The following is a 14,940-nucleotide window of genomic DNA, read 5'->3' as shown; positions in this document are numbered from 1 at the left end:
CCAAATACATGCTCTTCGGGAATATTATAACAGCTCACATTTCTAAAGTAGTTAAAGATTTACAAAGCATTTTTCTCATAACCACTCCACTCCTCTCCTGACTCCTGATTCTTCTCTGGACTTCTCCTGCCCCCTCCACTTCCTGACACCCTTTTTTTAGCTCTCCTTAATTTACTTTTTTGTTGTTCAGTCATTTCACTCTTTGTAAGCCCCTTTCAGGTTTTCCTGGCAAAGATACTAGAGTGGTTTATCATTTCCTTCTCCAGTTCATTTTATAGATAAAGTAACTGAGGCAAACAGGATTAAGTCACTTCTCCAGGGTCACACAGCTAATAAATATCTGAGGCCAGATTTGAACTCATGGAAATGAGTCTTCCTGACTTCAGGCTCAGTGTTCTAGCCACTGTGCCACCTAAATGTCCCTTTGATATATTTAATATATTGCCTTCCCCTATTTGAATGTAACTTCCTTAAGGGCAGGGACAGTTTTTTTTTTCTTGCTTTTATTTGTATTCCCAGCTCTAAGTGCAATGCCCGGTACACAGTAAATAAAATGAATGTTTTATCTATGCATTTACCAACCAGCCTATGAAGCAGCTCAAGTGTTTATTAACCCCATTTTACAGATGAGAAAACTAACTTGTCAAGGTCACATAGTCATAAGCATCCAGACTCTCAGAGTTGGAAGAAAGCATGGATGCTGTATAGTTTGACCCATACACAAATAAGAATCTCCCTTAGGGTATCTCCAATCAGTTGACCAGATGATCTTCACTCATAGGCCCCAGAGAAGTGGAGCCCCCTACCTCCTAAGGGGGCCCATTTCCCTTCAACATAGCTTCTCCTTTGCAGTTCTCCCTTGAATCAAGTTGAAATCTGCCTCTTTGCCACTTCCATCCAATGCCCTTAGTTCTCTCCCCCCAGCTGCCCCTCCAAGTAAAACAAGCCTGACCATTCTTCAAGTCCTTGAAGATAGCTGCCATATCTACCTAGGTCTTCTGTTCTCTAAATAAACCATCTCCAGACTTCGGTTCAGACCTCTGACCCCTGAGGCCAGAGCTCTGTGTGCCAGAGAGACCACAGAAACAAACCAACTCAAGCCCTGGGCTTCTTTCTGCTCATCCCCCTTTTCTGTCTTCTCTCCCATACAGCAATAAATCTCTCTCAGTCACCAGGGTGTGCAGGTAAATGGGTGTGCTGGTAAATGTTTAACAAGCCCTGGCTGGGGAGTAAAGGGGGGGTGAAAATGGAGGCAAGAAACATTATTAACATTTTTTCCATCATTTCTTAAGTCTAGACAATCAACAAAAAGTAAATCAAGTCCTGATTTGCATAGTGTCTGCCATATTTCTGAGATATAAATGCTCACACGGAAAATTTAACAATTTTAAAATGGCTTTAGCACACTCCTTCATCTCAGCCCTCTTCATACCCAGGTAAATGGTATTTGAATATGGTATGGTTTATTTTAACCATTTCAGAAATTCTTAGAGATAGAAAGGCCCTTTCAGTTGTTGTTCTGTCATTTTTCAGTAGTGTCTCACTCTCTGTGACCCCCTTTGGAGTTTTCATGGCAAAGATATTGGAATGGTTTGCCATTTCCTTTGCCAGCTCATTTTATAGATGAGGAAACTGAGGCAGGATCAACAGCTAGTGAGTATCTGCAGCCATATTTGTACTCACAAAATTGAGTCTTCTTGACTCTAGACCCAGCACTCTATCCACTGTACCATCTAGCTGCCCTATCTTGAATACAGTAGGTGCAAAATAAATGTTTGTTCAAAATGAATTTTTGTGAGAATTATTGCATGCCTACCATGTTTAGCCGTTTGAGGAATGCAGAAAAAGTAAAAGACAGACCCTACCCTGGAAAAGCCAAAACTCCAGGTGGGAAGGCAAGATAATAGGCATGAAACACCAATGCCAGATGCTAAACAATATTCTAGTCTATGCTAAATTATTTGGTACAAGATCATACAAAATGCAGCATAGAAAAGAAGCTGGTACTTGGAGTCAGATACCAAGACCTGAACCTGCCACCTGTGACTATATGTGCCCAAGTTACTTAATTTCTTTTTTTTTTTGGAAGGGGGAAGGCAAGGCAATTGAGGTTAAGTGACTTGCCCAAGGTCACACAGCTAGTAAGTGTCAAGTGTCTGAGGCCAGATTTGAACTCAGATCCTCCTGACTCCAGGGTGGGTGCTCTACTCACTGTGCCACCTAGCTGTCCCCCACTTAATTTCTAAGCTTGAGTTTCCCTACCTATAAAACAGGCTATCAGAGGGAGAGCAGACAGTAATCGCCCTAGGGCATTACCTAGCTGTTATCAGAGACCATCCTTTGTAAGGCTACAAATCCCTATGTAAAGGTGAGCTAAAATCAGGAACATGCTGGTAAATATGCTGGTTAACAACCTGCTCTCAGGAAGCAAGATGCTTTTAAATTCAATCTGCACTATGAGCATTTTCTTCATCACTTTCTTAGATCTAGACAATCAACAAAACATTCCATCGAGCCCTGCTTTGTAAGTTTGCTGATTTCCAAGGTGTAGATGCTCACACTGAAAATTTAACAATTGGCTCCTTAGCTGATCAGAGCTGGGTCCAGTGCGTGATCTGGAAAATTAGAAAATTAGAAAAGTAATGTCTGAGCATGGATAAAGTGCATGTGTTCCCTAGGTAAGATTTAATATCTCTTGCCCCATGTGTTTGTTCCTGTCCACCAGGGGCTTTGAAGATACACTGTTGCTAAAACATTTAATTTGTCTCTCTTTTCTCATCTGTATCTATATTCTCTCTCTTACTTATCACACCCATTCCCTTCCATTTAGTTGTTATCTCTACACAGATGACTCTTTGATTGACGTACCTCGCCTTGATCCCCCTCCTGATCCTCAGTCCTACAGCCCCAGCTTCCTATTGGGCATTTCCAACTGGACATCTCATAGGCATTACAAACTCAACATGTCCAAAACAGAACTCATTCTTTCCCCTCAAAACCACCCTCTTCTTAGATTCCTTATTTCTGTCAAAGGTGTGACCATCCTTCAGTTACCCAGATTTGCAACCTCTTTCACCATATCTAATCAGTTACCAAGACTTGTCTAAGGGTTTCTTCCTATGTTGTGGAAGGGAGAGGAAGGGAATAAGCCTTTATATAGCACCTACCATGTGCCAAGCATTGTCGATTCTATCTCCACACTCCCTCTTGCATCCATCTCCTTCTCTCTAATCCACCACCTTACTTCAGTGCTACATAAACTCTCATATGAACTATTATTTTTTTGGAGGGGGGAAGGCAAGGCAATTGGGGTTAAGTGACTTGCCCAAGGTCACACAGCTAGTAAGTCTCAAGTGTCTGAGGTTGGATTTGAATTCAGGTCCTCCTGACTCCAGGGCTGGTGCTCTACTCGCTGCACCACCTAGCTGCCCCCATATGAACTATTATAATACTCTCCTAATTGGTCTCCCTAATCCCAGCTGCCAGTATGATATTCGTAAACTACTTCCATGCTTGAAAAGCTTCATTGGGTGTCCCCTTATTGCCTCTAGGGCCAAATTCAAGCTCCTCTGTTTAAATCTGTCTGGTTTAAAGCTTTCCTAATTGGGTTCCAGCCCACCTTTCCAGGTTTATTACCCATAACTCCCCTTCACACACTCTATGTCCCAGTCAAACTGATCTATTTTCTGTCCTTCATACACAGCAGTCTACTTCCCACCTCTATGACTTTGTAGCCCATCCCTTCTATTTACCATCGAAGCTTAGCTCCAGTGCTACTTCCTACATAGGGAAGGGGGAAGAGGACGAGTATTTAGCAAGCACCTACTATGTGCTAGGCATCGTGCTAAGATATTTTTAAAATATTATCTCATTTGAACCTCACGACAACCCTAAAAATAAGGTGCAATCGTGATCCCCTTTCTCCATTTCACAGTTAAGGAAACTGAGGTTCAATTATTTTAGGAGGCACTAACAACTGGAGTGGGGGGGGAGGGCGGGGAGGTGTGAGGTCCTACTGGAGCTAGGTGGCTCAGTAGATAGAGTGCTAGGCCTCGAGTCAGGAGACCAGACATAAAACCCAGCCTCAGAAACTTACTGCCAGTGTGACCCTGGGCAAGTCACTCCATCTTGTTTGCCTCAGCTTCCTCATCTGTAAAATAAGCTGAAGAAGGAAATGGCAAACCACTCCGGTTTTTCTGCTAAGAAAATTCTAAATAGGGTCACGAAGAGTCGGATGTGACTGAAACAGTGTGCTTGGAATTCCTCCTCCCCCACACCTGCAAGGCAGAGCTTTGACACACATGAAACCTTTCAGACTGCAATGACAGTAGCTTTGTCCCCCTCTGCTTTCTTTTTTTTAAATATTTTTTACAAAGAGAAAGAAATAAGGTCTAAGCGTTTCTTGTGCTCTTAGGTACTTTTGCAAGTACTTATGGACGATGACATTGGCCCCCTCTCTCCCTCTGTGGCTCTGCTCCCTGGCTCAGCTTTGCTGAAAAAAAGGTCAGCCCTCTCTGAAAAGGAAAATTCTCTTTCCTTGATCTCTCCTTGTATGCTGAATAAACTCAGCAAATAGCCTGGGTTCTCTTGGCTAATACATTTTATCATAGGTTAGTGGCTTAAGCATGAAAGTAAACATTTAGGAAGAGAACAAAGCTTCCATATCCTGTCTACCACTCAAAAAAGTCTAGAAGGGACAATGGAAGCATGAAGTCCAAAGGATCGACTAGCAAGCAGAGAAAATCCACTTCTTCTGGGAAAGATAAAGGGAGGAGAGAGGCTTATCTTCTTTTTTCTTCCCCTCACTAGATACTTGCTCAACAACTAAGGTTCAGTTTAATCTACAGGTCACACCCCTGGCATACCCCTATCATTCCTTTCCCTGGTCACTGTCACCATGCCATGCTTCAATGACTCATATGGCTTCACCACAAGAACTATACTGCAAGGCCCTTATGGCATCTTCTTTATTCTTCCCTTCTATGTGAACTCATGGTCAGGGACAAGAACCCGGGAACATGGGAAATGTGTGATCAAACTTGCAGGTAGACCCTCCAAGTGACCTTGGAGAGAGAAATTTCACTAGCAATGGAAACTCTAAGTATCAGATTGCAGGAGCCACAGGAGTGCACAGGCAGTGAGTCAATGGAGGCAGTGAATGTGTACCACTCTCTAGAAAAATTCAGCAATGATGGAGGGGGAAGGGAGAGGGGGAGGCAGGGGGAGAGGGAGAGAGGAGAAAGAGAGAAGAGAGAGGAGAGAAAGGAGAGAAAAGAGAGAGAGAGAGAGAGAGAGAGAGAGAGAGAGAGAGAGAGAGAGAGAGAGAGAATAATCTCTTGAGGAAGTAGCAGGGTCAAAGAAGGAAGGGTTTGGTTATGTTTTAGGACAAATGAAAGCTGACCATGTTTGAAAGAAGAGGGGCTAGTAGAGAAGTAAAGCAGTAATGGGTCAAGGAGAATTGAGCAGGTTACAAAATCAAGGACCAATTGGAAGAGTGAGCTCTTGTCAAAGAGGAAAGAAAGCTATCCCAGGGGAAGAGGAAAGACTAGATAAAGACATGGATTTTGAGGTATGGAGTAGAGGAGATCAAAGAACTCAGAATGGATGACCCATGACCTCAATCTTCTATGTAAAAGTTTGAGGTAAGGTCATCTGCAGAGAGAGACATGTTTGGGAGTATATTGGAGATTCAAAGAGAGAGAAAAATTTGAAACAGGTAACTACGGTGAGTGTGATAGGAGTTAGAGATTAATAAAGGCAGACTAGCATAATGGAAAGAGTGATGAATTTTGAGTCAGAGGGACTAGGTCTGAATTGTCACTCTACTGTTTACTATCAGTGTCACCTTAGGCAATCACTTGACCTCTCTGAGCCTCAGTTTCCCTAACTGTAAAATAAAGAGGCTAACCTAGTTGACATTGAAGTTCTCTCCTAGCTCTAAAGGTATGAACACCAGTGGCGCCCTATTGCCTCAAAGGGAGAACACAAACTTTGAAAGAATGCTGCATTGGAAGTCAGAGGACCTAGTTTCCAATGCCAGCTCAGCCACTCAATACCTGGGTAACTGCAGGCAAGTTATTTAAGTCCTGCGGGCTTCATTTTCATCATCTATAAAATGAGGGGGTTGGATGGATGAGAGAATTAGATGACCTACAAATTCCCTTCCTGCTCTAAAGCTATGATCATATTATGTCTCTTACATAGTGCTAAGAACAAAGATGAGGTTACATAGTGGTCCTGGTCAGCACAGTTTGGTGATCTGCTTCAGTTCTGTGTGTATTTGTAAAAATAACATTTTAATTGTCCCTCATTGCCCATGACCCCATTCCAACCCTTTCTTCTCAACATTACACCTAACTCTGATCTGCTGCAAGGAGCTGCAGCATGAGCAGCAGCCACGCCCTGGTAAAACCATCTCAGCAGACGAGCTAAACCAGGTTGAGTGTAACCGACAGGTTTCAAACCTCTTGGGTGGGGGCAGGAGGGGGAGAGAATGTCTAACCAAGAATATGAAGACTTCCCCAGGCAGAATGGGTAGATAGATGAGAACAATTTGTTCCAACAGCCATGAAGACAGCTGAAATAGGCTCTGTGGAGCACTTCGAGCTTGGTCAGACATCAAAGAACATGAGGTCATCCACGACATCCCAGGCCAGCAACAATAGTCCTGACTTTTGTCTTGCCCCTGGACCTTCATGGCTCTGGAAGAGAAAGTGAGGCTAATGACTGTGCAATTCCGCCTCACTTAAATCCAATTCCTAAGTAAGCCAAGACACCACCCAGTGATGTAAATAGTCCTCTTTGAAAACGAAGGACAAAAAACACCTGGCTTGCCTTCCCCTTAACTTGGCCCTGAGTAAAGGAGATGGAAGACAAGCTCAGTGGTCAGACCTATGGGTCCTTGTGCTGGAATGAATGATGTAATACAATCTAAAAACACAAACTAACCTTGAAATTGAATACCATGATTTATCGAAAAACAACGAACTTCCTCCTAGGAAGGGCTTTATAAAAGAGTTGTAGGAGATTTGAGTGAATATTCATGGCTCGACTAGTAACAGTCAAGTTCTATCATTATCAAATTGAAACCTGCTCTGTATTATTCTACACACGAAAATGCACCCTGAGTGCTTGGGGAATATTTCAAAAGAATAACCACCTTCCACAAATGACTCTAAAATTCTCCCATGAAAAGGAGGAAATCCAAAACCAAAATAATATTACCGGTATTTTTGCCATTATCCAGAGATGATGAGGATAAGGGGTTGATAATTACTCATATTTCTATAGTGCTTCAATGTTTATAAAACACTTTCCTTAAAATGATGTCTTTGACTTTTCTTTCATTTCACATATGGAAAAACTGGGCTGCAGGGTCTGAGTTGTAACTAGGATGGCTTTTCCCCCAGAGTGCTAGAATGTAAAGGTTACTTTCGAGATCACAGAAAAAAAACAACTGAGCCTTGCACCTACTTAGCAAGGATCATTACTTGACCCAGAAAGCTATGAGAGCAAATGCTTCCTCTCCACAGTACTCCTACCTACCAATGCAATTTGGCCTGAAAAGATGATTTGAGAGTGTCCTATGCTGCTTGCTCCAGGTACATTTTTTTAGTGCCCATCCCAGCAGTTCTGCCAAAGGAACTTGAATGACTTGACCACAGCCTTACGGTTTATATGCAGGTACTGAAACTAGGTCTCCTGTTTATTCCAGCGGTTAGAGCACTGGGCCTGGAGTCAACAAGAACTGAGTTCTGGCCTCAGATATTTACTAGCTGTGTGGCCCTGGGCCTTAATCCCTTAACCTCTTAATCTTAACCAACCTCTGTTTGCCTCAGTTTCTTCACCTGCAAAATGGGAATAATGATAGCACCTACCTCCAAGGGTTATTGTGAAGATCAAATGAGATAATATTTGTCAAGTACTTGCCACATAGCAGGACCTCAAGCGATGCTTGTTTCCTTCTTACTGACTCCCAGTCTCGTGTTTTTTCCACTACATTGCCTCTCCAGGGACGTAAGTTTATTCCTGTAAACTGACGATGAACCTTGCTTTCTGTACAGCCTGGCTTCATTTCAGTACAGGTCAAGTTCAAATGCTTAATGCCTCCTGGCCAGTTATTGGGCCTTGAGAAAGCCCAGGTGGTTCTGATTAGGTTTGGGGAGTGCATGCTTTGGCTTTGTCCAGTTTCAGAGCCCATTCTTATTCCATGGGTTCAACATTGCCCCCCTCTAAGGTTCAAGTTTCTTTCCTCGTGGAATGCAGATTCCCATTTCAGAAAAGACTTCCTGGGGGAGGGAGGATTGGGAGAGAGGAAAAAGAGAGCTTAGGAGAGGGGCCCCCAAATCCTTTCTGTACATCACATACCTCCTGCAAATCAACATATTGATGAGTTCTGTATGGGAATGAGTCAGAAACACATAGATTATTTTTCTCTGAAATTTACTGGATAGAGGAACACTAAAATTGATATAATCATAGGACCCCTGGAGTATTGAGGCACAACCTGGTGGGGATGTGAGAAGCATTTATAATCTGTTGGTACCCCCAAACCTTTCAAGCATGATGTGGGAGCCACATAGACCCAAGAAGCAGGCTAGCCCCATAGCTCTCTGATATTTAGCCATTTCCTGACCCAGAAAAGGCCCCACCCACCAATCATTCCCTTCCTCTCACGTCTCCACCTCTACAAGTGACCCAAGCAAAAAGAACGCACTGGAATTCCTGTGGCCTAGCACATGACAGGCACCTGATGTCTGGGAAAACAGGAATTGATGCTCTGATAATCAATTCCAACCCCAGGGCTGTGATTGGTCCTCCCTCGTCAGGAAGCGTGAGATGAGGAGAACAGCATAAGAAAGCCTGACATCAAAATTTCAGTAGGAAACAAGCAATTACATGAGGACACACATTCCAAACGCCACTCATAATCATCTGAACATACAACAGTACTTATAAAAACCGATAGCAACAAATTAAGACATGGAATGTTCCTGGCTGGGAAAGAATGTTCTCTTTGTGTGGGGAGGGGGCCATGATCACCTCCCCACTTGGAGTGAGAGATAGAGCTTGTGTGCCCGTGCATGTTTTCAGCATATGAATTACATTTGTCTCGACTGGGAATCTGCCGTCTCTTCCCTTCGGCTACTACTTCTCCCAAATAGAAACGTTTCCATCCACTGGGACAAGAAGAAACTAATGATTTTGGAAAGAAGAACAGGAGGGAAAAGGGAGAGGGACTTCCTCTGGCTGACCCTGGGCAGGATCTAGAAAGGGCTAAGAAGTGCCCAGGCTTGAAAAGAAAGATATTGCTGTGACTTGGAGTGCTGAGTTCACTTCCCATGACAGGGAAATTGCTGAAGTTGGAGTCATAGGGTAATAGGTCAAAGGATCACAGATTTAGAGCTGGAACAGAGAGCAGAGACCACTGGGTCCAAGCTCCTCATTTTATCGATGGGAGGCACTGAAAAGTTAAGTTACTTGTTCAGGAACATACAGCTATGAGATTGGAGCCTAAGTCATCCTGACTCTGAAATACCTTAATGATCAGGGCTGAGAAAAGCCTAGAACTCTGACCTTACTTTTTCTGAGGAGTGGCTCCAGTCTTGATTCCTACCAACCCTTTTTTTTTCCTTCTGACTTGGGTTTATACACATACTTCCAAGCAGGGACCAAGATCCCAAAAGATGACTTCTTAAAGGCAAATACTGTCCAAGTTCATATATACATCTCTAGTCAACCCTAGTTCCATTCAGTTTTCAATTCGAGTTAATAAGATTTAACTGTGCACACCCCACGTATACGACCTTAAACGTAGGATGATATAATTTAGGACTGGAAAGAGACCTTAGAAATCATCTAGGCCTCCTGCTACCCTTCCTTTAATTTTATGGATGAAGAAACAGAGGATGACCTGGCAGAAAAATGACTACTGGTAGCTGGAGGGAGTTAAAAGGAAGTAAATCGGAGAAAGTTTTACACTGAGGTTCATTGTCTTCTTACATACTTCCTTCAGTAATGATAATTTTCTTGTTGAGTTGTTTTCCATTGTGTCTGACTCTTTGTGACCCCATTTTGGGATTTTCTTAGCAAAGATACTGGAGTGATTTGCCATTTCCTTCTCCAGCTCATTTTATAGAGGAGGAAACTGAGGCAGAGTTAAGTGACTTGCCCAGGGTCATATATCTAGTCTATATCTATATCTAGTCATATATCTAGTCTATGTCTATATCTAGTCATATATCTAGTAAATGTCTAAACCTGAATTTGAACTCAGGTCTTCTTGACTCCATGCCTGGCATTTCCTACATGTCAGGCACTGTGCTAAGTGCTTTTTAATTTTTATCTCGTTATCCCACAACAACCCAGGGAGGTGGATGCTATTATTATCGCTATTTTGCAATTGAGGAAACTGAAGCAAAGAGATGTTTAGGTGACTTGCCCAGCATCACTCTTCTAGTAAGTATCTGAAGCTGAATTTGAACTCAGGTCTTCCTGACACCAGGCCTGGCACTCTTATCTACTATGCCACCAGTTGCCCCCAGATGCATTGTCATGAGCATTCCTTCCACAAGTGATGACTATACCCCATACATGTCTTAGCAGACTGTCTTCAGAAGTTGCCTTGACCAAAGATAATCAGTGACTGGTCAATGACCTCTCTGAATTGAGCATCAATAGAGCTCCTATTCAGAGCCTTTTGGCCTAAGTAAGACTTGCCAGAGTCAGTGTTCTGCTGGCATGGCCTTGGAAAACACAAGGCTGTGACAAGTCATCCCATCAGAAGTAGGCATAGGGACTGGACCTGGGACTTTAGGGATTTTACTGGGAACTCTCAGTGAGGAAATTCCCTCTCACTATGCAGAGCAGCACTTTCTCAGTAAATTACAGTCCTCCAGAGCAGCCTAGATGAGAGATTAAGATGTTAAGTGACTTGCCCAGGTTCACAGGGTCAGTAAGTATCACAAAGAATGGAATTCAGGCTTTCCTGGCTTTAAGGCTGACTCTCTATCCTCTCTGGCTGAGTGACTCTGCCACAGTTTACATACTAATGCTACTTGTGTTTTAGAGCACGGCTGCCACCTTCTTTTATCTCATCTCCAGCTGTCTTGGGTCTGAGCTAGGTCAATTTCCTTAATTAATCATACCCTAAGGGGAATTCTGCTTCCAGTGTTCACCAAGTAAACTGCCAGGAGTGAAGTGACCAAACTTGAATCTTCCAGTGGCCTCAGGTTGCCAGATGTTAAGAGAGACCTCGGACATTGGGGCCATTCAATTAATTCTGATTTGCTAAGCAAACGTAGCTCTAAGACAACAATTTCTTTGGGCATTCACGCTTCTCCGCCATTCTGTGGGTCTGTACTCAATCACTTTTCTGAGCATTGGGCAAACTTACCATTTTATTGTCCAGTCATTTCAATCCTGTCTGACTCTTCATGACCCCCTTTGAGATGTTCTTGGCAAAGATACCAGAATGGCTTTCCATTTCCATCTCTAAAACTTACAATAGATAGCATTTATATAGTGCTTTAAGGTTAGCAAAGCACTTTAGAGGTATTATCTCATTTTACTCTCACAGCAACCCTAATTTAGAGATGAGGACATTGAAATAATGACAGGTTAAATGACTTGCCCAAGGTCACACAGCTAGTAAGTGTCTGAAGTTAAATTTGAACTCAGGTCTTCCTGGACTCTGAGTCCAGAGTGCTATCCACCACACCACCCGGCTGCGAATTAACTTAAGCCTTCTCTAGGGGCACCTCTAAACCTTCCTCCTTATTTTTTTATAAATGAAAAAAACAGGATGAGCTGTCATAAAATGGCAATAGACAGCTTAAAGAATTTAGAGAAGATTTTATATTGGTGTCAAGTATCATTTTAATAATAACTAGGTTTATGTAGTGCTTTAAATTTTGTGAAATGCTTCATAAATATTTCATTTTATCTTCACCACAATCCTGAGAGGTAGGTGCTATTATTAACCTTAAAGCGCTATGTAAATGTGAACTCCCATTATGGTTCTTCTAGTCATTATTATAGATGAGGAAACTGAGGCAAACAGAATTTAAGCGACTTGCCCGAGGTCAGACAGCTAGTAAGTGTCTGAGGCAGAATCTGAGTTTAGGTCTCCCTAACTAAAGGCCCAATGTTCTATCCATTGTTCCAGAAAGTAACATGATTTCATTGCTGTGAAAATTTGTTGTTGATTTGTTTTTCAGTCACATCCAACTCTTGGTGACCTCTTCTGGGGTTTTCTTGGGAATCATACTGGAATAGTTTGTGATTTCCTTCTCTCACTCGTGTTACAGATGAGGAAACTGAGGCAACCAGGGCTAGGTGACTTGCCCAGGGTCATACAGCTAGGAAGTGTCTGAGGCCAGAGTTGAATTCAGGTCTTCACTATCCACTGTACCACCTAGCTGCCCAGCTGTGAATATACATTTCACCAAAGCAGATTAGCCACAGCCACTTAGGAAAAGGGTGTATTTAGAATGAGAGGGGAGAGCACATCAAATAATCCCCTGGTTGCTAGGTGTGCACAGTCCTAGGAGGTGACTAAGTGCCCCAACAAGTGAACTACAGCAACCCACCCTAAGTATACAATTTGTGACACTTGTTTGGATTTTTTTTCTTACCTCCTCTTTCCTGAGGAGTTCTCATTTACAACCCCAGGTTTTAATGGCTAAATTCATGTTTTTAGTTGCAGGTGATCAGATAATTCAAGGGGTACATAAGCACACATGCATGCGTGCACAAACACACATGTACACACATGCACATCATAACAAATTAAATTAATGTATTTGAGCAGTCAGCTGATAGTAGATTATATTGAATCATATATGTATACATATGTATATATATACAAATATATATATATATATAACCATAGCTTTGGAGCCAGGATGGACCTAACAAACCCATGAGTTCAGCTGAGGCACAGAGAATTTAAATGACTTGCCGAGGGTTGTACAGGCAATAAGTTTCTAAGGCAAGATTTGAACTCATGTTCTCCTGACTCCCAGTCCAGGTGTCTAAACACTGCACCACTGACACTCCATTATAAGGGCACAGTATCAGGTAATATTGGATGGCAGCTGTTTTGATCTTGGCCTTCTAGGTCTTCCATGCCCTCCCAAGATTTCTTGATTTATCAAGACAGAAGAAGGGAGCTAAGTAAGGGGTTAGGTTTGAGGCTCTACTGAGAACTGAACACCTCACCTTGGGAATCATAGAATCTTGGTGTTGAAAGAGACCTCAGAGGTGATCACTGGCTTTATTTAGGATTGAAAGAGACCTCAGCCATCAACCAATCCATATTACAGGTGAAGAAATTATTGAGGCCTGGAAAACAAAGAGATTTGCCCAATGCCACACAGATAGTAAGCAGAACAACTGTGATTTAAGCTTCGGTCTTCTGGCTTCAAATCCACAAGTCTTTCCTCTAATCTGAAAAAGTCTTCTATGTAAGAGCAGGAATTCTCTCGACAACATCTCATAAAAGTGGTCTATTCAGCCTATGCTTAAAGATCTCCAATGATGGGAATTCTTACCTTCTTCCTCTGTCCTGCTTTTCAGAAAACATGGAGGCTATCCAAATGAAAACCACATATCTAAGTTTCTGCCATGGAAAAACCCTGACCCCCTTTTCTCCCCTCCCAAATTTCTCCTCTCTCCCTAACTCTCCTTAAGGGGAAAAAAGCACAACTATCTATTATTTTAAGCAAACACCTCTCAGTGCAATCACTTCTTATCTAAATAGTAGACAGATGTTATCAGGGCTTAGAACCTTTCTTTCCTAGAAGGCAGGTTGTTCTGGAAGCCTTATCCTTATCACCTAGGATGGGGTCATCCATTCCTCGCAATAGCATCATAGCTAAAGAATCTTCAAAAAAACAACACAGTGCATTAGGAAGAGTACCAAGGTGGAAGTTAAAATCCTGATGATCATACTTGCTACCTATGTGAGCAAGTTACTTAGCCTCCCTGGACCTCAAAGTCTTTATCTATAAATGAGGGGGGTTAGAAAAGAAGACCTCTAAGCTTCCTTCCCTGTGGTCCTATGACTTTTGACATTTTTTCACTGCTTCCATTTTATTCACTTCTCCCAATCTCACAAGCTTGAAGTTATCCAGATGTGAACAGATATCATGATGAGAAGCTCCAGTTCTGTTATCAGATGTTCAGTCCTACTTTAACTGTCAAGGTAAAACATTTAAGGAAAAGTTACCAGGTTTTCCCAGTGGGCCAAGTTTTCTGAGCCCTGATGACAGCATTGACAGTGCAGGGAATGCATTCTCTGTGCTAGAGAAGAATCCATGTTGGATAAAGGGATCCCCTGTACCACTGCAAGACTGGCTGAATAAGAAGAGGAAGAGAACGGCTGAGGGAGGGCTTTCATTTAGAATCAGAGAGTCAGCAGCAGTCAGCTCCTGAATGGAAATAATCTGGCCACAGTGCCTTGTGTGGAAGGAGGTACAACTTAACTGGCAAGGTTGTGTGGATATAGTTCCCCCAATCTGGGATTTATTCATTCTATTGCTTACCTTAGTTAGTGGAGCTAGTGAATAATTCCTCACTGGTATATTCACTGTAGTCATTCTCTAATCCCCCAACCCCCAACGAGAGATTTTAAAACACAAAAAATTTCCAGGTTCTGATACCTTATGTAGAGGCACAGGCATACCATTGCCATTAAAAGCCAACTGATAGACAAGATCATTCTAACATTCAGTCCCTCCAGAGAAATCAAGGGAAATAGCAGAGACCTAAGTGCCTAGTCTTAGGGGAGAGGGTAGGGTCAATACTAGGGGGAAAGGACCAGGAGGGCAGGAACCTGGGGAATAACTAATAAAGGACACCTGGAAATGAGGGACACCCGGAAACATCATTTGAGCTGATGTTTGAAGGAAGCCAGAGAATCTAAGAGGTGAAAGTGAG

The sequence above is a fragment of the Trichosurus vulpecula genome, chromosome 3 (assembly GCF_011100635.1).
Source record: "Trichosurus vulpecula isolate mTriVul1 chromosome 3, mTriVul1.pri, whole genome shotgun sequence".
NCBI lineage: Eukaryota > Metazoa > Chordata > Mammalia > Diprotodontia > Phalangeridae > Trichosurus > Trichosurus vulpecula.
The sequence above is the reverse complement of the archived record's forward strand: the minus strand, read 5'-3'. Positions refer to the sequence as shown.